This window comes from Mustela putorius, unplaced genomic scaffold (genome assembly GCF_011764305.1).
Source record: "Mustela putorius furo isolate JIRA1106 unplaced genomic scaffold, ASM1176430v1.1 tig00003867_pilon_pilon_pilon, whole genome shotgun sequence".
Classification (NCBI taxonomy): domain Eukaryota; kingdom Metazoa; phylum Chordata; class Mammalia; order Carnivora; family Mustelidae; genus Mustela; species Mustela putorius.
In genome coordinates this window covers 13,105,560-13,132,082 of record NW_025422019.1, presented here as the reverse complement: position 1 = coordinate 13,132,082, position 26,523 = coordinate 13,105,560, and the positions used below count along the sequence as shown (strand labels likewise).

Sequence of the window (26,523 nt, the reverse complement as noted above, 5' to 3'; positions counted from 1 at the left end):
AATTGAATGCCTGTCTTCCTTACCATGCCATAAGCGACTTGGACGTTGGCACAGAATCTGAATTAATGCCAGCAATGTGATGGAGTTGGCACATATGAGCTCAGGAGAACTGAGTGTTCATAAGAATTCTGTGGGCCATTTGCTTGAAATAATCTATGGTGGGAGTAGTTACACTATGGAAATTGGCAAATACTATAAGAACACTTTTTCATTTGTTTGTTTCCAGAGCTTCGATTTACCAGATCCCAATAACCATATTTCCTAGGTCTTGCTCATTATGACAAACAGAAAGATGTTAAAAAATGTTTGTTGGATAAATAAAGCAAGTAATATTAGAGCACGTTTTAAAGTAACACATCCAAGTTTTAATGATTTAAGTTAAATAAAGTTAGTGCAAAATATAAGAATAAATAGAAAATTAAGTGAGTAGAGAAACCTCTCTGTGCTCTGTGAGTTCTGAAAAAGGACCCTAAATTTTCAGAGAGGATATAGAGTGGTAATTATAGAGTGGTAGATAAAAATACTATTTAAGAGTCAGTTTTCGTGTAATTAAAAAATATTTAATTCCTACCACACAGAATTTTGCAAAGATAAAATATTATATGTGAAAATGTTTTATAAAATATATAGCATATGCACTGCAGTTGTTACTGTAGGATGAAAAATAATTGATACAGGCTTTATATGTATGTATGTTTATTTGTACTTGAAGACGTTCTTTACTCCAGGAACAAAGGGTATATGCTATCTGAGAATGGGTAAATTTCATTGTTTCTGATGAGCATATTCTCATCTATTTCTCAAAATTCTTCTTAATATGCAGCACAGAAGAACAAGAAGTCCAATCCACATCCAAAGACGCATCTAAAGATCATCTAAATCATGTATGGTGACACTCAAGGTACAATTCAGTCAGAGGAAAATTGTTTTCCAGCTGTGAACCTGAGAAACCAAACAAGTTATGTGTTTCCAAAATACAATGTAGGAGGGGTGGGGAGCAGACACAGGATAGACACTTTCATCCCAAAAGGGGGAAAAAATAGAAAAATAGAAAGGAGTAATGGGTCCTAAGTAAGTCCGAAACTTAAGTAGGTGAACAAAATTTAACTTTAAACTTCTAAAACAATCCTCTTTGGCTTGATGCTCTGAATTCTAGGCCCCTCGGGGTGATAGCCTCCTGCCCCCAGGACTTGGTGGGAAGACTTCACAGCCACATTCTGCCTGGGCCTCAAGGTTCTGTGAGAGTGCCATTCTGCACCTGTGACTTTCTGGCCTGAGGTTCCAGCACTGCAGTGGTTCTTTAAAACCTAAGTGGAGGCTGTCATACTCCCAGGGCTTTGTGCTCCAGGTAGCTTCCTTGGCAGCCCTGGTGATCTCTAAATTACCTATAGGGTCATTCTTCTATTGTCTTGAAGAATAATTCCTGTCCTCTACTGAGAAGGTTTGTCAACAATAATCTCCTTATCTAATGGCCTCCTGGCCACACCCTGAGTGTTCTCACTTTTTGCAATATGGATATGCTAAGAATTTTCCAAATCTTTAAGTTTGCTTCCTTTTTGCTTAACAATTCCAACTCTTTGCTTCTTCTAGTATTTTAGTATAAGGAATCAGGAGCCAAGACTCTATTTCAATTTTTGCTTAGCAATTTCTATAGCTAAATATCTAATTTCAGCCCTTGAAGGTTCTTCCTGCTGTAAAACACTAGGACACAAATACATTTCAGCCAAGGTCTTTGCCGCTTTGTAACAAGGATTGCTTTGCCTCCAGTTCTCAATAACATACTCTTTCTTTCTGTCTGAAACCTTGTCAGAATGGCCCTTACCATCCATATTTCTACCTTTATTGTGTTCATTATTGTGGAAGTATTCTCTGAGAAGTTGGAAGCTTTCTTTACAGTTCTCTTTTCCTTTAGAACTCTCTTCAGAATCACCTTTAAAGGTCCAATCAGAAGGATGTAGGCTTTTTCTAGAATACACCTCAAATGCCTCCAGCCTCTATCCATTATCCCGTTCCAAAGAAGCTGCCACACTTTGAGACATTTGTTAGAACAACATCCCACTTCTTGGTAACAATTTCTGTCTTAGTCTGTTCAGGCTGTATAACAAAAATACCATAGACCAGGTGGCTTAAACAACAAATATTTATTGCTCCCAGTTCTGGAAAGTCCCAGCTCAAAGTGCTGGCAGATTTGGTGTCTGGTGAGGGCCCACTTTCTGGATTATAGACAACTGTCTATTTTCTGACTGTGTCCTCATATAGAGTGGGGGGAAGGGGACACTCTAGGTATGATTTCATTAGGGCACTAATCCTACTGAGGAGGGCTCCACCCTCACAATGTAACCACTCCCAAAGATCCCACCTCTAAATAGCATCATGTTGGGTAGTAGGTTTTAACATATGAATTTTTCAGAGGAAGGTATTCAATCTATAGCAGCTTTTAGATCCTTTTTTTCTTTTTTTGAGGATTGCTTTTGGATATATTTTTCCTACTAAGTTACATTTCTTCTAGAAAAAGTTTTGGAAATTGACAGCTGTTCCATTTTTCAATCTCTGATATTAAGCCACTTGTTACATTCATCAGTAGCATCTAAAGAGGGGCACCTGGGTGGCTCAATCAGTTAAGCATCTGCCTGCAGTCCCATGCTCATCAGCAGAGAGCCTGCTTCTCTCTCTCCCTCTGTCCCTCTGCTGCTGCCCCTCCTTGTGCTCTCCCCACCCCCATCAAATAAATAAATAAAATCTTTAAAAAATTAAAAAAAAATACAAACAGTAAAGAGAAGAGTTTGACCAGATGCAACTGGCTGGGAAGAAGCAACCACTTCAGAAGTGCTAAACTGCACTGAAATTCATTATGACAGAGCTTGAGAAATAAATGTAAAGTAGTATTTAAATCCACATCTCAAAACTGCAGTCGGTAATAAATATAATGCCAATAGCAACAAATATTTAAATGACAACTTCACATCTCTTCAAATGCAATGTAATGTCCTGGCTATATTATAATGACTTCATTGAACATAAATGCCTTGATCTGCATTACCAAGATATTTTATACTGGCTTTTGTCATGTGACATACCCAAACAGCTCCATGCCCTTTAGATAGACTCATGCTCACCCATGATTTGGTAATAGGATCTGCCTAAAAAACTGTAAGGTGGTGGGAAAGTACTTTAGGGTCAAAATCTGGATATAAATTTGAAAATGTTTTGTCTTTTATTAGTTACTTAACACTTTCTGGTTTCAGATTTAGTACCTTTAAAATGAGAATAGTATTATTCATCCTGAATGTGTCTGAGGGTGAGATAATCAAATAAGCTATATTATTAATAAGAAATAAATTCAGTAAGATATTATCGACATCCTCATCATCATCCCTACCAATTTTCTCCTTCTTCTTCCTCTTCGTCTTCCTCCCCCTCCTCCTCCTCTTCCTTTTCTTCTTCATCATCATCATCATCATCATCATCATCACATTTAAGTAATATTGAGGGCCTATGTTTATAACACTAGACTAAGTCTTACCCTGGGTTCAGAAGATCACAGTTGATTTTCAGAATGGAAGATGTTAAAGTGTATTACATAAGCAAACATATTTAACTTATTAAAATGCTGGTGACAAAAACTAAAATGCAAGTGACATTAGTCATGGTTGGGATGTTTACTTCCATAAAATGTGATTTGATTATATAATAATATTCAAAAATATCTAATGAGTCATATAACAATAGTTGCAGCAGATAAATCTGTAAAAGCCCCAGGTTTTCATGGCTTAATACAGTAAGGGTTTGTTTTCTATTCATATTATAGTTGCTATAAGTTGGACGGGGACGAAGGTTGGTTCTGCGCCACACAATTATTGAGTGTTCCGGGAATTCCATCTAATGACTTCATTAAGCTCTAGAGTCTTGGAGTGTCCCATTGGAACTGTATTAATCAAGCTGGGAGGTGGAAAGAAAAGAGAAATCATGGAAGGTGGCACAGGAGAGTGCAGGAGTCAGGCCTGGAAACTGTATGGGCCAATTTCATGCCATTCCCATTGGTCCGAACTTGGCCCATGGTAGCTCCTAATACCCAAAGATGCTGGAATATGGAGTCCACCTATATGTTCAGGTGGAAGATATGGAATTTGGGTGCCGGCAAGGCAGTCTCTGCCACAGGGTTCTAACATATAAAGCAAATCATGAATTTAACTGAATGAAAGACAATGCACAATTTAATAGTGTCAAAATCATCTGTGATACTAGAAAAATACTGTATGATCTATTCTCCCCTTTCTTACACATGTAAAAATTAACAACACTTTGATGATGGTCTTCTAATTAGTATATACCTCTGGGGAATGAAATTCTAGATAAAACCCTTAGTTTTCTCTCCTCCATGTGCATGTGAAGACCATGTTTCATAAAGATTAAGCTAAGTACTCTCAAGAAAAACATTAAGGCAACCAGACCCTTCTGAGGCTTGCTCTCTTTCTAGATATAGATATGGATATAGATGTTCTGGTAGGACTTTTAGTGTTAAAAAAATGACAAGCTTCCTCTGAGGTAGTTAGCTCAGGTCCAAAGCAGCTTCTCTTCAAAGTTATATCAAGAACATGAGAGGTCTTCCAGTTTCTTTAGAGGTCCCTTTTGCCTTTTTATCTTACAAAACTTGAACTCATGACTGAATCCTTTCAAACATACTGTTAATTTTTGACAGGATCCCATCAAATGTCAATTTACACTTTATATCCCATCATAAGCCCAACCTGACCTTACATCCCATTTGATTCTGTGGCCTGTTTATAATGTGTTCTGACCTGTGAAAATCTCCCCCTTACCATATCCTGGCATTAGGAATGCCCAGAACTGCACTAGAATCCTCTAACAGCACTCGGGAATTCTGTCAGTATTATTACTTCATCACATGGAACCTAACTTTTCATACTTTAGTGAGCATGGTTGTCAAGAATTCCAAAACTGGGACGCCTGGGTGACTTAGTCAGTTGAGCTGCTGCCTTTGGCTTGGATCGTGATGCCAGGGTCTTGGGATCGAGTCCCACATCAGGCTCCTTGCTTGGCCAGCAACCTGCTTCTCTCTCCAACTCTGCCGACTTGTGCACTCTCTCTCTCTCCGACAAATAAATAAATAAAATCTTAAAAAAAAAAAATTGCCAAACGGTTTTCTCTGAGGGTAATATGAGAAAGAGGAAGGAAGTTAGGAAGTGAAGAAAGATGGAAGAAAGGAAGAAGGAAAGATCCGCCCTGCCTAGTTCACAGGATCAAATGCAGATGATACTGGTGCGATAATGTAGGTTTGTGTAACCTAATTCCATCAACTATTTTTATACTTTTGCTTTGAGAAAACAAAGCAGGTGGCAAATTGTCATACTGCATTTTTTCCCCATGGAGCCTTCTGTATGTGTGAACCTATATTCCTTGGAAAATGTAAAAGATTTAGTTAGTCAATGGAAGCACCAATCTAATACCAATCTAATTCCAGAAGTTTGAGTTCATTATTATTTAATGCCTTAGGGTACAGGAGACAATTTGGATTTAAGATATATACCAAAAGACAGTATGTTTATACATTAAAACAGCCAATTGTTATCCTTAAATTCCATTAAATTTTCAGTGTTTACTGTTGCCTTAACACATCATTAAATTATGAATACACTTATTTAGATGCCACAGACCTCAAGAAAAATGCTTTGGTGTTTGAAGGGTGTTATTATTTTCATTATTAGAAATTTTGTTAAAATGTATTCAAGTAAGATGTCTGAAATGCTTACAGAATTGATTGGTTAATTTATCAACATGAGCATATTTTAAATTAATAAACTTCCTAGTTAAATTACTTGAATACATTCTTATTTTGACTTGTTACAAATGAAAGTTTTGCACATGTTGAGGATAGATATGAGACAAGACATTCTTTAAGTCAAGAACATTACAGTACTATTGGGGAGATTATTCTGTTGAGTACCATTTGTCAGTTACTAAGAATATAATGGCAAATGAAACACTTAATTTACATGTGCTTGTCTTGTCTCTCCTACTAGGATATAAGTTTCAGAAGGCAAGGAATGTGTTTCACAACTTTCTTTCCCTTTTTAACCACTCTTAATATTCTCAAAAAAAAAAATGCTATGTATTTGTAGCCAACAAAATAATAGTTGAAGAAGGTAAAAAAAATAAGTGAATAAATACAAAATAACTTTCTATAGAGAGGGATATCAATACCAAGAAAGTTCCATTCACCCAGGGTAATGTCTCTACACACACAGTTCAGGGGCAAAAGGTTCTGTTTTTCTCTAAATCTTCTTGATACATGGCTGTTATTAGTTTGCTATATAAATGATTGGAAAATCTCACAGAGGCAAGTTGCTTTTAGCTGTGAATCTTCAGACACTTTAATGTTTCCAAATGAATTCAAAGTGCTGTTAGAAATGTCATTAAGTGGTTATCCATGGGCTGTGGGATTCATGGTTTAATATTTATTTATGCACTTATTCTTTTATTTTTGGGCAAAGGGAAACAGATATACCCATTCTTTGTGACACATGGTGCAGACACATGAAAAGATTCATTGATAATAATTTCAGGGCACATGATAGAGAAACTCATTGTTTTTCCATCAAGAAATACTCTGGAACCAACAGAACTTGACACACTGTGAAAAGCATCCTCGATAAGGAAACACCACCCCTGTTATCTTCTACATATAGAAAAAGGGAAACAGGGAACATCTAGGTGAATATAATAATGGAAGCCTCCTGACAGAGAAAATGACCTTTAAAAAAAGGGCCAAATCTTGTGCGCTCAGTCTGTGATATCTGCTTGTTCTTCCATCGATTTATCTCAGACCTGTACAGCCAGCTTCTTGCTTAACTGCTGAAAGGGAGAAAGGAATGAGTGTCCAAGGCCACCCACATTTGTGTCCAGGCATGTATGCATCTTCCAGATTCTCCATAATCCTCATGTATCATTTTCTTTTTTATATATGAGCAATTATCTAATTTATAAAAAGATGCAACAATATTTAAAATGAAACAAAATATAAATTTCCAAACAACATCAAAAAGTGACTGTATGTAACCATACTCAGCTCACAACAGAGCAAATGGATAAGAAGAATATTCCTGCTATTAGCGTTTTGCTAATATGAACTGGCAACAGAAAAAGCCAGAAAAGGAAGACAGAGAAACACCATCTTTTAAGAATTAGAACCGAAGGGCCCCATAATCATCAATGTTGTAACTATGGTTAGAAATGTACATGATGGGTACTCCAGCAATCTTCTGGATCCTTCCTTTAAGGTCCCGATGGACTGTGGCCACAATGTAACACTTGTGCTGAGTTACTCTCTGTACTAAGCAGTCATCTGCATAGGTTCCCTTGTGTGTGCATGGTAATCTTTCAAATCTTAGATCCTTGTTAATCTTTAGAGCCACTCAATACTTTTGTCCCAGTTTCTCAATTTCTGCCATTACACAGTCAGTTATACAAAGGATACACTTGGTGTAAAGACAGTCCATCATTGACTGTACTAAATCAAGTTTGGCTTTAATGGAAAAGTTGATAAAGTTGGTGTCAACCAGGATGTGGTAAGGTGGACCCAGCTGTGTGTAATATTGGAAGAATAAGCAAGAAGGATGTTGGGGGACGTCTTTTTCTTTGAGTGCATTAGAATCTTTCTTTTCTTTTCTTCTTTTTTTTTTTTTAATATTTAAATCTGTCCTTCTCTTTAAGCCTCTGATCTTGGAAACTAAGCATTCGCTTCATGGTTGCATACTTTCTTGTTTTCTTTTGCTTCCCCATGTTCATGCTATACGCTTGTTTCTTTCATGTATCATTTTCTTAACAAGAAAATATAATTTTTTATTTTGTTTTTACAAGGCACATGAAATCTTGTAGGATACTTGTTCAAATCCCTTTCACAAATGCATCATTCCATTTTATCCTTAGGACAACCTTTTAAAAGTAGCCCTAAACAAGTCTTACCCTGATTCATAGCTGAGGTAGTGAAGGAATTAAAGTGTCTCAAAGTCACTATATTCTTCAAAGTTAGCTCTGGAAGCTGAGCCTAAGCCTACCAATTAAAATTGTGTGTGTGTGTGTGTGTGTGTGTGTGTGTGTGTGTGTTGTACACTTTCCTTGGAAATCTTCATACTGATTATGAGAATAACTAATATTCTATTTTCCTTTAGGTTTTGTAGATGAGAAATGAAGGTTAAGATGTGTGTGTGTGTGTGTGTGTGTGTGTGTGTGTAAACATACCACAATTCTTTATATTTACATTTAGCCCTGGCAAAAAGTCAGAGGAAGGAAACTCCTTAGAATTAGAATATTTAGTTTATAGAATATAAAGTCAGCCATCTAAGTACAGAAGAAAAATAAGAGTTATACTGACTGCTTCTGAGAGGACATGAGAATCAAACGGTCAATGAAGTGTAGCTGTTATCAAGACCAGTTTAACTTCTCTTTTTATTTTATTGTCACATTTACAGATTTAGAGCATTCAGAACCATGCATAAACACATTATGTAAAAGTAAGTAATTAAGTGGCTAGTGACTATAGTAGCATTTTATGTTAACTGCATCCTTAAAGTAAATGTTACCATATTCCAGCTTTTCTTGAGAATAACTTCAGTGATTTCAATTAGCTCATTTCAGTAATTTCTCATGATGCACCCACGTGGTGGAAAAGAGTGAGAACCACTGGACATGAGCTTGAAAACACTGCTGAGCTTTCCAGTTGTAAGAATCAGGAGAGACCATATTTTGCTCCTGTCATTTCTGTCACATAGGGTCTATATAAAAATCAAATAAGACAGCATTGGTGAAATACATTAATCCAAAAGCATAAAGCATTTCCTTTACAAGGAAAATTAAAACACAGATTGGAAACAAAAAGGCTCTATGAGCGAAATCATTAAAATTAAAAGCTAGTTTAGTAAGGATTTAAAGAAATTTAATGATGTAATATAAAAACTAAATTAAAGCATCTAAAAGTAAACAAGATTTGGTAAGACCCTTAACTCAGTTATTGGAGGTGTAAAACTGCATCTAAGCAAAAATGGTAAGAACAAAGTTAATTGAAAAGTGGAAGGTGCTTAAACAGAAAATGATAAGCATCAATGATAGAACTAAACTAAACACCAATGATAGAACAGGCCAAAACAACAGGAAAAAAAGCAGTTCAGAAGGAAAGTCTATACCAAACAAACAAAAAAAAAGTCACAGTTAAAGTACAAAGGCAGTTATTTTTGTCCTTTCATTTATTCAACGGTACTGACCGAAAGTAGGTGTGACAAGAGTGAGTGAAGGCAATGTACTGCTCTTGTGGAGCTTACTTCAGAGAGACAGGAGGTAGATCTGAAATAGCTAAAGACATACACATAAAATGTATGCCTCTGGCACTGCCTTTGAGACACATACAATACCCCCACTTCCCTCTTCTCCAGACACTGCTGTAGCGACCAGCTGGATGAGGGTTGGTACCAGTTGTTCTCAGGTGCAAACCGGCAGCACCTTGCATTTGCACAGGCACGAGCCCAGTGAGGGACAGTGTGTGCCTACAGGGCCATCCTTGACCAAAAGTCTGGTCTGGTGCTGATGTGGCATTTCCAAGAGATGTCACGCTAAACTTCTCAGCAGGCCCCCTGGGATTAAGAACCTGCTGTAGTAATGGCCAACCTGATGATGTAGCATTGTCTTGACTTGCTTTCCTGTGCTTTTTGAATCTCTTCTATCATTCACTTTACAGATAAGAATCATCAAGGTTCAGGGTGCCTAGGTGGCTCAGTGGGTTAAGCAGCTGCCTTTGACTCAGGTCATGATCCCAGGCTCCTGGGATCGAGCCCCAGATCTGGCTCTCTGCTCAGTGGAGAGCTTGCTTCTCCCTCTCCCTGCCGCTCTGCCTACTTGTGCTCTCTATGTCAATAAATAAAATAAAATATAAATAAATAAAATTTTTAAAAAAAGAAATATCAAGGTTCAAAGAGGTTATGTCATTTACTTAAGGTCCCCCTGTTCGTAAGGAAAAACAATACTTGTCTTAAATGCCTTGCTTCAGAACTTAAGCCCTTCAATTTTTTTTTCTTCTTCTGTCTGTCCCTAAATAGGCTTTCCTTTCTCCATCCCCTCCGATAACTTCAAGACACTTGTGCCCCTTCTGATGTGAAGATGTCAGTAGTAATTACTTCTTTTATAATTTTCAAGTATATTTATATGGAAAAATATTACTCCAGAGGGCAGAAGTGTAATCCAAAGGAGCTAATCTCTAATGGTAGAACTCCAGGCATCTTTATTCCTGAAATTGGACAAGTCTTTCCTTCCCTCAAATTCATAATCACAGTATGTAGATGGCCACTTAGGTAGTTCCACACAGGCCCCTATAAAGCCTCCCCAGTAATAAAAATTAAAAATAATAGTCACTCCCATCTTGGGTTGGTTTCAAGTACATCGATAGAACAACTTATAGAACTGTCATACTTTAGGGAAAATTGCAGAAATCAGTGTTTCCAGTCATTTGCTAACTGAGCCAGAAATTATAATGGCATGCCAAATTAGACTGAGCTGTAAAAAGAAGATGTTCACATTATTCTTCTCTGCCCTCACCATATGCATAAGAAGCTGAAAAGCCAGTCATTTTTTTTTTTTTTTTGGCCTTACTAAACTTTTTTTTCAAGTCTTTTCCACTCTTGGAGATACATTTTTGCTTCATTTATTTTCCCTTGTACCCAATCACCTTGCAGCTGCAATAGCTTGTGGCCCTCTAGAGAAAGTGGGATTGGACTCCTTTCTGCTCACGGAATGATGGAAGGAAATATATAGCTGAACTCTTTACCCCCACCTTATCCCTTCCCCTGTTGCATTTTTTAGTCCTCTGTGTTTTATAAAGTTCTTCAAAATAGAGAACATGCCGCTCATTTGGCAGAGGTGATAGGAATAGGCCATGTTTTGTTGGTTTGTTTGTTTCCCCTGAAGTTTCTCCTTGATGAAGTTGCTGTCTGGTTTGATGTGAGAAACATGGTTTCTCACTATGCAGGCGTCCTTCTGCCTGTTAGGACATTGCTGGCAGCTCTGGCCATGACGGAGTCCCCTAGCCTCCTGCTGGGAAGATGACATGCAAGTGACCTACTGTTTTCTGGCATGAAAAGGGCCTCTTTCATGCAGGCCAGAGGGCAATAACCAAGGGAGGAATGTTAGAGCCATGTTTGAGACACAGGAATGGCACAGACGTGACCAGTTCCTTAAAGTAGAAAACCTAAAACACATGCCCCAGCCGATGAGCATTTGCGTTCCCAAATCACAACCCTTGAACTCAAAAGCATTCATACCCAGAATTTACTCTAGGGACAATCCCAAGGACTCTGGGATTCCAACAAGGAATCAAATGGCATCCGGTCCTTAAGAGATTACAGCAGCTAAAGATTTCGTAGACTGGATTTGAAAATTCAGAATGCATTTTGCTTTATTAAGACCATTAGGTTTGAGGTCTGGTTTTAACATATTAACCTATAATAGTTTCCTTAAACTATAAAGAAATTAAATAAACCTCTACGGAGAATTTAAGTCTAAATTCCATATTCTGGCAGGAATAAAAAGATGGAAGAAGGTAATTCCATTTTCTTTTCCTGAGCTCAAGGCCAATAAACAAGATTTAAAATGATAGTTTATCTCAGAACACAAAGCCCCAATTTCATTTTTCACTATCTCCTTCCTTCTTTCTTATGCTAGTACAGTTGCCCCAGAGCTCCTATTTGGAGAACAAGACCTGTATCTTCATGATACAAAATTACTATTCTCCTTCTTCTTTCCACCAAAGTCTCCAATTTTCACAGAGTAGCTAGTCTCAGTTGTACATGAGGGGGAAAGTAAGTTGATTAAGCTGACTCACTATAATATGAATGATGGATGGAAAGTTTGATCTCCCGGAGACATTAGCATTTAAGTGTATATTCTCCCTCATTTAACTTTTTACCTCAGTGATTCTCAAACTTGTGTTGGAGGCATCATACGCCTTTGGAAGGATTCACGTTTTCAAAGACTTCTGAAAATACATCTCTCCACCTGCAAGGGTGAGAAGATCGTGCTTGGAGAAGCACTGCGCTAGTTCAGGGACTCTCAAGGCAGGGAAGTGGGGAGCGAGGAGGAAGATGTCTGGCAAGATGGCGAGGCATGTGGAAATTGTGCCAGTGTGTATTTTAAAAAGATTTAAGCAATATTGAAGAATAACCTCACATTTTAAAAAAAGGTACAATTTCTATAATCCAGATTATATACAGTCAAATTTTATTCTAAAAATCATAAAGAATATGTAAAAATGCCGTAATTCTCAGGTAAGGAGATGTCTCTTTAGGCATTTATTGTGATACAAGCCAGTGTTGAGCATCCATCTGGTGACCGGTAACTTAGTTCATATCAAAGTGAGGTGAAGCAGAAGTGCCCAGAAGAACCAAACAGAAGTCCGGTGTTTGGTTCAGAAAGCCACCTGGACCAACTCTGGCTGGGACTCTAGAAAGCTGGGATCCATGGGCTCCATAGTTTCTCCCTTCAATGATTGTAACCACCTAAAAGAAATAATTCAGACCACTCCCATAGTGGCCATAGCATTTATTCAACAGTATACTGAATATCTATGTTCTTCATAATTCTAGACACAGGGAATACATTTTGTTCTGTTTCCTGGGCTTCACAGACAAAGAGAAGTGTTGGATGTTGATAGATACCACGCAAAAATGTAAGCATAAAAAAGTGGTATAATAGGAAAAGTGATATAATAGGAAATGCAAGGTGTGAGAGTGGGGATTATTTTCATTTACCTGATGATTGGGGCTGCCATTTGAGCCCAGGTTGAAGGACAAGAACCTAGCCCCACAAAGAACAGCAGACAGAGTTCCCAGTAGAGGGGACAGCAAGCACAAAAGAATGGGGGCAGGAAAGTTTGGCCTGTAGAAACAGGGAGAAAGCCAGTGTGAGCCTCAGAGAGTAACATGGGTGAGACAGGCCCCATCTGAAGCTTCGTAGACCCAGAAAACAATCCCGTTTTTGTTCCAGATGCCATGGGATGACATGGGTGAGGTTTTAGTAGGGGACTAGCAAGCACTACTATTTAGGAATGACTCTTTATAATTAATTAAATACTTACACATCAGTGCCTGCTCAAATAGTATGTGGATTCCTTGAGAGAACACATCCCAGAAGAACGGGATTATCTTACTGTTCTAGAAAGTGGTGAAGCCAGTGGAAAACTCAGCTTGACTCTTTGGGCCAATGCTTTGCACGCTTGAGCTGCATTGTGCATGAGCCTCTAAGTCTTCTGAGACTGAAAACTCTCTACCTATTTAGCATGCACACTGCTAGTGTCTCTGAACTATCTGAACTATCTTGTCGGCTACCCGCTTTACTATGATCTTCTTTTGGAGTACTTTTAATGGATTTTAGAAGAGTGTTAAATCTCTGCTTTGTAAAGCCTTATTCCTATCCTCAAATTATCTTAATTCATTACCTTCTTGCTATGATAGTTTAATTGAGTGTAGGATATAAAGCTAATTTATTTCACATTTTTGCTCTTAATAGTTTTCACTTTCTTTATGGAAAAAGTAATTACTGAATTTTAATACAATAACTGGAAATTACTTTTTCTAATAACACATATTATCACGTCACCATCTGCAGAAAATACTTTGAAGTACCCCCAACTTTGGGTTACTGGAAATGAGCTTAAAATTGTTAATGCTGGAAAATTGCTAATTGGTTATCTCAGTGCTGGCCTCTTTATTTATTTTGAAATTATACACTTGCCCATGTTCATTGAGAGTAAAATGATAAAATATAGAAAAGAATAAGTAAATATAATCCCAGCATTTAAATGTAAGTATGATTGGCATTTGGTTGGAAGTATTTAATATATATTTCTAGGTACATATAAACATATACACGCATAAATGCATTTAATACTGTGCTGACATTCTTTTACTCATATATACTCTATTAAATTGAGCCATTTTCTTACGTCATAGATCAATTACCAATTATTTAAATAATTGGTAAACACACACACCATTTAAATATGGTTCAACATAATATAACAATTTACATATTTTAAAATATTTTATTTTTGAGTTTTCAGTATCTTGAGAAATGCAATTTATACACAATCCAGTGTTTATCTAAATCCATGTAAATAAATTATATTTGTAAACTTGCCTAATAATTTCTTTTGGATCAGTTCTCCATAGTTGAACTGGTGGGCATGGGAAAGAACATACACATTTCTAATGGATGTGATATATATTTCCCTTACACTTACTTGTGCACCAGCAATATATGAGGTTACTCACATCCTCAGCAATATTATTATTCTTTAATTGGCAAACTTTTAAAAAATTTCTTCTTTTTTTTAAGAGAGAGAGCGGGAGAGATAAAGTCTTAAGAGACTTAATCTTAGGGGCCCCTGGGTGGCTCAGGGGGTTAAGCGTCTGCCATCAGTTCAGGTCATGATCCCAAAGTCAAGGGACTAAGCTCTCATCAGGCTCCCTGCTCTCCTGAGAGGCTACTTCTCCCTCTCCTCCTCTCCCTAACCCCGTTCGTGCTCTCTCTCTCTCTTCCCTCAAATAAATATATAAAATCTTGAAACACACACACACACACACACTTAATCTGATGCAGAACTTGCCCTCATGACCCTGAGGTTATGACCTATGACCCAAGCCAAAATCAAGAGTTGGATGCATAACCAACTGAACCATCCAGGTACCTGTTTTATTGGCAATCTTGTAGATAGAGACAACAAAAATCTATTCATTTGCATTTCCTTGACTTCTTAATCAAAACAGTTCACCATTTTTCCTCATGTTTTTTCACCATACCTGGCTCTTTAAATTTGTTTGAGTGGCATCTTTCCACAGGCTGCCATGGAGCCACATACTTTGTTCCATTAGCAAAGCATTCTCCAGGCAGGATCATCCCTAAGGATAAGAAAATGAACTAAGCAGGTGTCATGGGACAGTGAGATAACTTTGGGAGTGAGAAGGGGTTCATCATTGTATGTTTGGTAATTTAGTTGTGGTTTGAGGGTCACTAAAAGTCAACCAGCCCACAATATAGATTTTACCAGGCTGTTCACAGATCAGCTTCTCACATTCTCTTTCATAGTCCAGACAGTAATTGAAGACAGGAGGTAAATGAGCAGCTGTAGCATTGCTGAGGACCTTGTTACTTAGTGAGGTCCTGGGATCAGCAGCATCACCTGGAAGCTTGTGAGCTATTTAGAATGGATGTGCCCCCAACCTTGAGATTCAGAATCAGCATTTTAACCAGATCCCCAAAGCAGTCTTATGCATCTTAAAGTGAGAGAAGCCCTAATTTGGAGATAAATGTTGCAGAACCTGGTGGTAGGTAAGATATGGGAAGTAAAAGAGACCATGGGAAAGGAAACCATTGAGTTTCAGTCTTCCTGACAAGGAAAGGTAGTGTTGACTCTACCAGCAGCTGAGATGAGAAGTGAGCTAATGGTCCAAGGAGGTGTGATGAACAGCAAGGGAGCCTGTGGGTCTGACTCTTTGTGATGCAGAATTCTGGAGATGGGCAAGAGCCCACGGGTTGGATTAGTTTGTCTCAGATGTATTGAGAAATGTTTACATAATTTTGTTGACATCATTAAATGAAATGATGCATTTCAAGTGCTTACATGATGCCTAACATGTGACATGCAGAGAGCCAGTTTTACCTCTCACTACAGTTAATATCATTGCCAGTATCTTTGTTGTATGTCAAGTAACTGGATCATTCAAGGGAACTATGCATACTGAAGAACACTGTGCTGATAAGGGCGTGGTGTGATTATTTAAGCCACCTTAGTTACTAAGGAAAGAAAAAAGGAGAAAAAAGAAAAGAAAGAGTTGTCACTTTTAAAAAGCTCAGCAGCTGAATATCCCCACATCAGCACTTAGTGGATATGCTTGCAATTAAAGCCATGGTGTGGAATTCCTGATTACTCAGCTTTTGCAAATTGAAGGGATAATAAATAACACAGGAAGGAAAATGGTTACTTCTTCAAAGTTGTATAGAAACAAACATCTAATTTTCATGTTATGCTTGTTTAATTAGGTAATTTACTGTAACGTATTTATCAGATGAGAGTATAGATAAGAAGAGGCTCTTTTTCTCCTTATATCATTTTATGAGTATTAATTTATACTGAACAAAGGGACTTGCTGATTCTCACACAGCGCTCCTGATGATTGAAATTTATAGACAAAAGACATAAGAGTCAGTATAGACTATAAAAGGACAAAGAGAAAAGGAGGGGAGAAAAAATGCATTCAAGAAAAATGAAGAGTTACAGAAAGGGAGTGAAGGCTGTTTTTTTATGGAAAAGGAGTGAAAACGCTGTTTGCATGTAGCAGCCAATTCATGTTCACGGAGTACAGAAATCTAGACTCAAGGATGAGGTCCCACCAAACAGCACAGAAGTCTGGCATGTGTAATCTAGCTTCTCTGGGATTCCCTTACTTCATCCCTGAGTAGGGAGCCTTGGTTCAGGTCACCTCTGAAGTGGAGAAATCCAACATTATCCCACCCCTTTTTTTTTTTAATAAAAAAATTTTATTTATTTATTTGGCAGAGATCACAAGTAGGCAGAGAGAGGCAGGCGGGGCTGAGCAGAGAGCCCAATGCAGGGCTGGATCCCAGGACCCTGAGCCGAAAGCAGCGGCTTAACCCACTGAACCACCCAGGTGCCCTAATCCAACATTATCCTGTCTTGTTTGGGGTCAGAGCAGCTTTAATCGGACTCATCCACTGAACCAGCTCTGCGAATGTGATCAAGTGACACCTTTGCATATTAACAAACAAATGAATGCTAGACTCCAAAAAGAGTAAATAGTGCTGGTGATATTTTCCGGAGAGCTGTTAGAAGGTTGCCGCCAGAGAGGAGGTGAGTACCGCTTTGGGCCTCCTCTTTTGCTCTTCGGTCCCTCCGATTTTTACTTTTTACTTGGACTTCCAAATGAGAGTTTGTTTAAAAATAGATTTCTTCTGGAAAAAAAAAATTGAAAACTAGATATGTATTTCAGTGTCTTATATGAAGAAATACTTCAGGTCTTCAACTCTTGTGAACACACCTGCTATCTGACATCACTTGAGGAGAAGCAGATGACTATAGATGACTGAATGGACATTATGGCTTAGGTTAATGACCAATGAATATGGTCAACAGAAAATAAAGGACAGTTATTATTCAAATGGAGGAAAACACTAAAACCTTGCTGTAACATTCAAATATACATATGTGGAAGGTATATATATTGTAAAATGCAAAAGGTTTAAGCATTATAACTATAATTCAGAAAGTTAGGAAACAATTGATAAAATGTTCAACTCTGGCTATCTAAACATTTACGTCATTGATGAATCTTTTTCATTTTTCATCTTGTATTTGAGGACACTCAGTCATGTCTTCAAGTTATCATGCTTCTGTTGGTTTCTTTATGAGCTATAATTGTCAACAAAAAAATCAACAATTTTAAATTCACGTATTTCCTGACATTTTGAATTAATTGTAATTGAGATCTATTCTTGGTTGATATTTTGTTTTCATTAGGTACTATAAAAGAAGAGCTGTGATTATAAGTTGTGGATAAAAAAAAACAATCAAATCTTTAGGATGCTGGTTCAGTATGAAAATACAATGCATTAAGCACCATTAGAACTTGATGTTATTAGCAATAACACAGGGCTTGCAATGGTGAGATGACCTATAAATAAGATATCACTCGACACTGTGCCTACTTTGCAAAGTTATGCATGATCAAATTAATTAGGAAATGATCAAATTGCCCATTACAGTTGTCATTGGTACACAAAATCAGATGTTTCCCAAAGAGATAGAAGTAAACCTATTGTGCAAAAAGAATTAACATAGCAGGCTTGTATCTGCTTAGTCATGCTTACAGGTTGGCCTTTGGCTATCACCTGGGGACATGGATTTTGAGAGGGTTATTCCCTGGTAAAAATGGGTCATTGTAACTACAGTGTTTCTGAAAACAATATGCTTATGCTGGACACCTACTTCCTTTCTGGGTGCCTAGAGTTTTGATAGATGCTACGCAGAGAGTGCCTGTATGACCAGCCCCCAGTGAAAACCCTAGGAACTGGGTCTCTAATGAGCTTTTTCTGGTTGACAACATTTAACATATTTATTGCAACTTGTTGTTGGAAGAATTAGGCATGTCCCACGGGACTCCACTGGGAGAAGACTCTTAGAAGCTCACACCTGATTTCCTCTGGGCTTTATCCATGTACTTTATTTTTGTTGATTTTGCATGGTGTCCTTTCACTGTAATAAATCACAGCTGTACGTATGACTAGAGTCTTGTGAGTCTTCTCAACCTATTACCCACTTCCAATGCAACTATATATATATATATTTTTTTAATTTTATTTATTTATTTGACAGACAGAGATCACAAGTAGGCAGAGAGTCAGGCAGAGAGAGAGGAGGAAGCAGGCTCCCTGCTGAGCAGAGAGCCCGATGTGGGGCTCGATTCCAGGACCCTGAGATCATGACCTGAGCCGAAGGCAGAGGCTTAACCCACTGAGCCACCCAGGCACCCCTATATTTTTTTAAATATTCACTTAAAGAACATATACTAATCAGCTGCTTACTGTATATTGAGCTCATTTTGGGCTACTGGCGATACAGCAGTGTTCAAAAGAGATATTGCCCTGGAAAAACTTAAAAATGTTATAAATTATCGCAAACAGAATGCTGGGATGTCCTACGTGTTGATTATTTGGGTTCCATATGCTACTTTGGCCATCTACAAATTACAGTCAAGTTAGCAGTCAAATTAACAAGATCATTTCTAAAATAGTCCTTCTCTTGAAGCATGCATAGACTCAAGTTTTTACTTCTGATACCATGATAAGGCCTTCCTTTTTCTTCTTTTCAGTACCAATTTGTTATAACCAAACTTTGTAGTTTTTCCTGGGTTGTTTTATGATTATTCTCCAGTGTATCATGTGGGTACACTACATCTCTCTACTAAGTTGAAAGCAAACACATCATATTTTTTTCTTTCTCTCTCTCTTTTATTTAATCCTAAGGTGGCTTATTCTGGTGTCCTACAGATAAAGTATGCTTCAGAAACATTTAATATTTTTAATGTTTCCAATGTGCTAAAACTATCACTGCTTTTCTACTTTTGAGCTTTACCTTTAACCTCATGGCCATCACAGGTCCATATTATATTTTAATTTGGGGTTTTTCCAAAGGAGCAGTGACTGAAGGGTAGCATTTTCCCCTGGGACTATCAGTTATCCATGTCAGGTCATTCAGCCTTTGTCCAGCTGTGGCTTTTGGTCCCTGAGCCACCACCAAATCCATGCATCCTTAACAATGTGTAGTGCTCAGAGAACTTGTCATTTCAATCACAGAGTCACGAAGGAGCACCGCAGATGTTTGGCTCTAATGAGACAGAGTTCATAGACACAACCACTTTCACACAGATTTCACAGAACTGAGCAGTTCAGAGAAAGGAAAGGTTTTCTGTTCCATTGTTGTTGCTTGTCTGTGTACCCCATGATCCAAAAATAATCATAGGCTGAGAGGTTAAGAGACAGCAGTGAGTGGCAGGTTGATGGGGGCATTAGGGAAGTGAAGGCCTGGAGAACAGACCTTCAGTCACTTGTCAAAATGATGTGGACACATTCTTTACCTAAATTAATGGGCAAATGTTTATCTTTTTCGATAATCAGGAAGTCTTTTCTCTTCTATGGTAATTAATCCCTAAACAAATGTTATGATTTCAGGTGTTGCCTCCTTTTCTGGTAATTCCATGTCATTGGGTGAGAGACAAGAGCGGCAGATCTTAGAGTAAGACATTTAGATCAATCACTGCTTTATTGGGCTTTATTTATAAATACATTCTCAATCTTAAGTCAAAATTATAGTTTCTAATTACTTTTTTATTGGCATCATTAAACATTGTTTGGCCTCAGAATGATGAAATGGATTAATTATATGTCAGAGAATGATAGTGCAAGTTCTAAGTACATTGCCTGAGGTATATATCACTACTAATGATCTGGAGTTGTACAGTAGGCATTCATATTTTTGTTCCTATTGTTACTGTCAGAGTATTTTGTATATATATTCAATGACCTATGCTTTACTGGCCTAGCCTAGTATTGATTTGGGAAGAAAAAAAATATGTATATATATGAAAAAAATTGTCCCAGTATTGTTTGATTTAATGAAAATTGAATTCAAAATTGTTAAAATATAGAGCTTTTTTTTCTCTTGGGTAAAGAAACCTTTATGAAGAATTTACAGTGAACCATTGAAAGCATGATAAGAAATTGTGGCTTCAATGTGCCTGAAGTCCTTTGCTCCTAAGTTAAGTATAGTGCACTACTATAAATTTGCAAGTGTACCATTTCATGCCCATTGCAGACATTTTATAGGTGTTTGCAATGGTTTGATAAGTTATCTAGCTGATCTCCTGTTACCCGATATAGTCTCAGCCTGCTACCTCTCCACCATTTTGACTCCTCCCCTGCTTTGCAGACATTTTAGATACATACCCTAATATGAGAATTTTGCCCCCTGAATTTAGGAAAAGTATTTTGATAATTATAAATATAAATGTCCATTTCCTGTATACAAATGATAAATTTATTTATGAGTACTTATATTCCAGTAGTTTGGCCAACCTGACTTAAGTTGGAATGCTTTGGCCAGCTAAAAGCAAAGCCTATTTTAATGTATAACTAATGGACCTCAGTCTCAGGGAGGTTACTTTTTGAATGCTAATAACCCTTTCTTGGCTAGGTGCTGTAGTGGTGGCAGGAATAGGCAAAGTCTTAGCTGCCTTGGTCATAGAACCCTATTTAACAAGATACGTAGTTAACCAATCCGGATACCTAACAGAATAAAACAGAGTTAGAAACAAAAATCAAGTCAAGATTAGTTTTCTGTAACCACCCCCCACTGTACTATGCCCATAAGAACACTAAACTAGCAACAGAGCCCAGAGTTCCCTGCTTCTTTGATTAATTTTAGGTTTCACAATTAATGTCCCACCAGGGACCCACTAGCCTCCAACCTCCTTCCATAAGTTCGAAGGCCAGAGTGATATTTCTGAATCCACTAGTTGGTGTTTAGTGGTAAAGTACTCCTTTCTTGGGCCCTGACCTCTTGCTAGCCCTAATTACCTTGTGAGGCAGGCAGTGTCAAGCCAAAACCTTGGGGACTTGGGCATCAGAGTTTCTGGGCCTCCATATTAGTCATGCTCTTTCCCCCCTGGGTTGTATTGGGCAAATTACTAAACTATTCTGAGCCTCAATTCTATTTTTTTTTTTTTAAAGATTTTATTTATTTGTCAGAGACAGAGGGAGAGAGAGCGAGCGAGCACAGGCAAACAGAGAGGCAGGCAGAGGCAGAGGGAGAAGCAGGCTCTCTGCCGAGCAAGGAGCCTGATGTGGGACTCGATCCCAGGACCCTAGGATCATGACCTGAGCCGAAGGCAGCTGCTTAACCAACTGAGCCACCCAGGCGTCCCTCAATTCTATTTTTAAAATGAGAGTTGACATCCCAGGTAATGCTGGAACATTCAGAAAAATACCTATGCTGAAAAGCAAGAAAGGAGTCAATAAATATATAAATAAATAAATACATAACAAAAGGATGGTAGTATGTCAAAGGGATACAGGAATGAATGTGGACAAGCTCCCAAAGACCAAAGCAGGAACAATATGAGCGATAAAATTAATAACAAGACGCTAGATTGCAATTCAAACCATAAAATAAATATCCATGAGTTCATACTGATATAAACAAATGTTGAATAAATAAACAGGTGGGGGAAAATGGCAAATCATCCTTGCAGGAGGATCCCACACAACAACATGGGTAAAAATGTTCCCTACGGGAAGTGGAGTATAATTCCCATGCCTCACTCCTCCTTGAGTGAGGCCTGGACTTACTGTCTCGAATCCACAAAAATGTAGTGGAAGAGGAAGGGAAGTGTTTTCTTACAGCAAAAAATGCAGCCAGATACTACTATAACCAAAATGATCAAAGTTAACGTCACCCGTATAAGTCATGTTGATATCACCTACTCCCTGATATAACATGGGGAAGAGAGCCCGTCCCCTTTGTGGCATTCTTCCCTCCAAACTCATAACCTAAACCGATCAGAAGAAACACCCGACAAACCTCAGGCATGGGCCCAAGGAGACTACCCGGGTTCTGGAAGTTTCTTGCTTCTCACTCTGGATGCCAGTTAAGTAGATGTGCTCACTTTGTGAAAAGTCATCTAACTGGTCAATTCGGATGTGCTCATTTTTTTCTGTCCATATATCATCCTTGAGTTTTTAAAGTTTATGTTAAAAAAGAGACACCAGGAGGGAATAAGGAGTGCAGGTTTAGAGTTCACCGAGGAATCAGGCCATCTATCACCCCTAAATTTCAGTTTGTATTCTACTAACTGCCTTAAAACTCACGCCAGCCCCTTCTTACGGTGATCTATAGTGCAGTGTGTATACACTGTCCTTCAGATGCTGGTAGCAAGCAGGACTCGCAGTGGGGCTGACTCATTCACTGGGTCATACCGCAACTCTCTGGGAGCCGACTGTCCATTCCGATCACTTCGGAGAGCAGGAGGGCCTGGGATGGAGACAATTCCCACTCACAGACGGAAAAGACACGGCTCTTAATAACTTTGTGCTAAGTCTACCTGCCTGCATCCCTGTATTTTCTTTCAAGCCTCAGTTATTTTCAAATTCTTTATGTCTGGCCAGGATTAAAAAAAAAAAAAAAAAGTCATTTCCCCCTTTTGGAGCAATTCAATCAGAGAATGGAGTGCTCATTTTTTCACCTAACTTGAAGCTTTCTGAGGTTTGTCGGTAAGCAGTGGCAGGCAACTAGAAAATATTGCTATGGCACAGAGAAAAATACGGTAGTAGTTTTTGGCTTAAAGACACTACTCACTTAGAGCAGGCTCTCTCATAAGAAATACCTATTAAGTAGCTTTAAGATCAATTGAAAAAAAGAAGCAGAAAAAGAAGTTTGTGGGGGTGGGGGTGAATGAGGAGTCAGCAAATGAGCAGGTTTCCATTTGAAATTTAAATTGGCAGCTGGCACTATTTGAATCATCCTGCATTTAATATAATTTGAATGGGGTAGATGATAGTGTTGCATTTTGAAGAGACGAAGCAAAACCTTGAATATGAGGGATGTACAAACCTCTGTTATTCCGCTTTGCTCAATTGGACACACTTTCCTCCACTATGCTTAGAAGAAAACGAGCTGTAGGTACCTTACTTGTTTGTTCCTCATCAGCACAATGCACTAATGATGTAAGTCCAAGATTCAAACCACATGCTATGTGGCTGTAAACTATTAAGTGAAATTATTGAAATAAGGGGCCAAAAAGAAACTTTGGACTTGTGATAAACTGAAAGCAAACAAGCTATATAATGTGGACATTAAACTGGGATTCAAAGATGATCCTTAATAATCAAGCGATCGTCCTTGTAAGGATTAATCAGATAGGAATGATGAAAGCAAAAGTTAGTCCATATCAGAAATATTTAAAATTACCTTCTGTAAACCCACGAGAATGCACTTTATTTCACTCAACCATTGATTTCTTACATTTATTTATTTTTATTTTTTATTTTTTTAAAGATTTTATTTATTTATTTGACAGATAGAGATCACAAATAGGCAGAGAGGCAGGCAGAGAGAGGAGGAAGCAGGCTCCCTGTTGAGCAGAAAGCCCAATGCCAGGCTCGATCCCGGGACCCTGGGATCATGACCTGAGCTGAGGGCAGAGGCTTTAACCCACTGAGCCACCCAGGTGCCCTGATTTCGTACATTTATTTCAATTAACATTTTGAATACACAGATCTCAAAAATACAGAGGCTTCCAATGCAAGGAATAGTAAGATTAGGATGGAAGATAAGTCAGAGAACAAAGGGATGAAAACCAAAGAATTTCATGAGCAAGACATTCTGACAGGCATAAGGACACCTGGTGTCTCAGACACGTGCTCTGCATTTCATTGTCTCACATGTGAGGGAAGGAACTGCTAGGTATCGGTCCCCTAGAGAGAATAGGCACTTGCCTGTATTATAGCATTTTATCCTCCTGACACTGAGAAGCATGGGTTACTATTTGAGGTTAATCCATGCAGTAACTGAAGCTTGGAAGAATGAGTAACTTCAGGCCCACTAGAATTGGAACCCTGGCCTTCTGTGAGCCTGAAAGCTACTGCTTTTGTGCAATACTTTGTGGACCCTCCGTTTTCCGTAGTGACTACCAGTGAATACACCCGTATTAGGTGAACACCTCAAGGGAACTGTAATATTTATTGAGTGCATGGGGAACAAAATGGGGCTCTTTTTAATTTTATCCTTTTCCTGAATTGGCCTTGTGCTTGGACAGAAGATGAAGCAAACAAGTAATCTGCGACACTTGGGTTTGCAAGTGATCCTAAAAGAGTGAGCAAGAAGTCTGGTTGGGTGGACCCCAACTCTCTCCCCACAAGGGCATCGCTATGATGCAAAGAGAAGGCAAACTTAAAACTCCTCCTGCTTGCAGTTTGGTGTCTAACTCTGCACAACTATTTATATGGATTTGTGCATAACTTCTGTGTTTTAGTTTGTTGATTTACCAACTGGGAGAGCGAAGGTACATCATTGGGGTTCATTATGAGTATGAAAGAAGGTGCTAGATGTGCAGAATTGAATGCAGTACCTGCACTGACTTAACTGCTAGCCCTTCCTCCTGTTCTACACTTGCTCTTCCATAGAATGAAGGAAACTGACAGCAAGGACTGGGTTTATTTGCATGGCCTATGGCAAAGAAATATGCAGAATCCTACCAATTATTCAGGATCATGTAGATCGAGCATAGAGATATTTGTTCTACTTTATTTTTTTCCAGATTTTGGATTCATATTCATAAACTGACTTGTTGCTTAAGGGCCAAAGATGGAAATGTTCAAGGTGAAGTTGTTTATTTATTCATGGGATTCTTGTTCACCAGTTTCCAAATGTCTACTTTGCTGTGAGAATGAGATCTTGGTGGGAATTGTCTCTCAGTCTCCACAGTTCACTCAATTTCCCTAATTCTGGGTATTAATATTGTGTTAAACATAGGAGGGCAAATAAGCTCAATAATTGGTCCAATATTATTCACTTCTCATTTAAAGTGTCAGCCCAAGGAAGACAAATATTTTATGTAAATTCAATAAGAAGTGAAAGAATATAAATTATCAAGTAACCAATATCTTAAATACATAAGCCGAGAGTATAATCAGGCATGAGGGTTCCAGGAAGGGTGTTTTCACAGTTGTGCATAATTTAAAAGGAGAGGGCAAGTATAAATATAGGTAATAAGGGATGAAAGTATTTAAACTTTTAAAATATTTAAATGCAGTTTGATTACAGCCCAAAACAACTTTTTTGCCCTGTCATCTGGCATGACTAAATATAGCCTTGTGTTCTAGTAGATCGGAGATGGAAGTACTCAGTGGATAATTAGCCTCTTGTATTAAAAATAAAACGTATAAATATCACCTCATTAGTGGGATTGAATCCTGACTATAACCTGCCCTCTTCATGATCTGGAATAATCCATGGGACATTTAGAAATCTCATATCCAGAACGGAATATCCAAGACTAGGTTTCAGGACTAGTAAGTGTTGGGACTTAGTCATGAAATGTGATGGTTCTTGGATTTTAGATGAGTGAGCTCTGGGAGGAAATCAGTGAAATGAAAAGACCTTGGCATTGTGGGATTTGCTAGTAGTCTTATTTTTTCTAACTTTGTATATTCTTCTTAACTTTCCTTGCATATTAAGCCATTATGTTCTCACCAAGGAGATAATGACAAGTATTTGATTCTTAATTGTTTTCTTTCAGGTGGGTCCATATTTCAATCAAAGGCAAATGGCAATACCATAATCCAGTTATTCTAAGGATCACCTATGACTGGGTTCAAATGTGCAGACATTAACATAAATGTTCAAAGGGTGATAGTTCTTAGCCACTGAGGAATTTAACATTTCCCCAGATTTTCCAGGAATCACCAACAATATGTCCAATCAGTGTATTACTCATCTCCCGTCTTTCCCTGAGTTTCTGAGAACCCAAGGGCATTACCTCTGAAGTTCCAAGCACTTTACCTTTTTCTCCTTTGGGCATAGAAGTGCTTTTGGGTACCACTCTGGCACTAAAGGATACCAATGCAGTCTTATGTACCATGGTGCAATAAGAATGAGGCCTGGGCATCTCTTCCCCCCATTCCTTATTAAACATCCTGCTGCAGATGCTTGACTTAGACCTGGAGAAAATCTAATGTGGGCCAACTCCTTTCTAGCCCTTATCTCACCACCATGCTCTACACCTGAAACTAACACATTATATGCAAAGTATATTTCCATTGGAAAAAAAATAAAAAGCCATTCCATACTGCCTAAATTATGCTATTCCTAAATCTCAGTAATGTAATACACACACA

General features: G+C 38.2%; 1 protein-coding gene and 1 pseudogene across 1 annotated transcript in view; one reads left to right on the top strand and one right to left on the bottom strand.

The window, feature by feature from the left end:
* The window catches only part of DPP10 (dipeptidyl peptidase like 10), a 1,364,876-nt gene that overhangs the window by 369,439 nt on the left and 968,914 nt on the right, over nt 1-26,523 (top strand).
* Nucleotides 7,203-7,800, bottom strand: LOC101676280 (annotated as a pseudogene).